Consider the following 1,299-nt stretch of genomic DNA (forward strand, 5'->3'; position numbering starts at 1 on the left):
TTTTTTCATCTCTCTCTCTTTCTTTTTGTTGTATTTGAAAAAGGTAACGTTAACTACCACACCTGTATGCACAGGCTTGTTGCGTGATACGAAACTTGTGTGCACATGTGTAGCATCGGAGTTCACATCTTTCCATACTCTTCAAAATTTCGAATGCGTACACGTGTAACAAAACATATAATGTAAAAACACACTCAAGCCTGTTTAAAATCAACATCCATCAAGAAAAGAAAAAAAATATGAACAATAACATACGAAATCATAGTCAAGTGTTTCATCGTGAGTTCAATACATACACCGAGAAGTTGAAATAACGGATAAACACCACATATGCATTTAAAAAAACAGTATTGTAGAAAGCTTACTTCTACGAAAAATGAAATCTTGCGAAAACAACATAGATAAGGAGGTGATATACCTAAAGTCTAAATTATATAATGTGGAGAAAGTCTTCTTTAACATAGACAGTCAAGGGTTTCTGGCCTTATATGGGAGTAAAAAATAGCGTGGAAAACTTAGAATAAAATTAGAAATGAAAGAAGAATGAAGGTTATAGAAAGAAAATGGTGAGGAGAAAAGAAAACGAGAGAAAAAATAAAAATCTAAGGATATGAGGCAAAAGTGTTTTGAGATAAGTAAAGTTAATCAGTGAGCAGATAAGAAATGAAGCAGAAAGAAAGAGATTATAATCGAATAATAAATAAAAAACACCATCATGCAAGGGAGGGAAGGGAGTGAGATAATAGGAGGAGAGTGAGGTACTGAGAACACAGCGATAAACCAAGGAACGTGGGAAAGAGAGGAGAAAGCACGAGAAGAGAATAACAGGGGTAAAAGGAGAGGGAGGAAATGTATAAAAAGGGAATGAAACAGTTAGAGGGAGTGTGAGAAGGAACCTGAAAAAAAGAGAAATAAAGAGAAAGGGAGAGAGAAGTATAGGAGGCAAGATAGAGAGGAAAACGAAAATGAGAGAAATATGTGTATAAAGAGAATTGGAAAGACAGAGCGCTATAGAAAGACAAGGCATTGTATTGACCCAAACGGAAGGCAACGAATGGAAATAGAAACTGGAGAACAAACTTGGAGAGAAATATAGGCAGTAGATTAATCATACTTCTACAGGAAGACTCAAAGGAGAAAGATAGAGGGGGAGATAAATAGATAGATGGAAAGAGAGAGAGAGAGAGAGAGAGAGGGAGCGGGGAGAGAGAGAGAGAGAGAGAGATAGAGAGAGAGAGAGAGAGAGAGAGAGAGAGAGAGAGAGAGAGGAAAGGGAGAGAGAAAGGGGGGAGAAAAAGA

This window comes from Penaeus vannamei, chromosome 11 (assembly GCF_042767895.1).
Source record: "Penaeus vannamei isolate JL-2024 chromosome 11, ASM4276789v1, whole genome shotgun sequence".
Classification (NCBI taxonomy): Eukaryota; Metazoa; Arthropoda; class Malacostraca; order Decapoda; family Penaeidae; genus Penaeus; species Penaeus vannamei.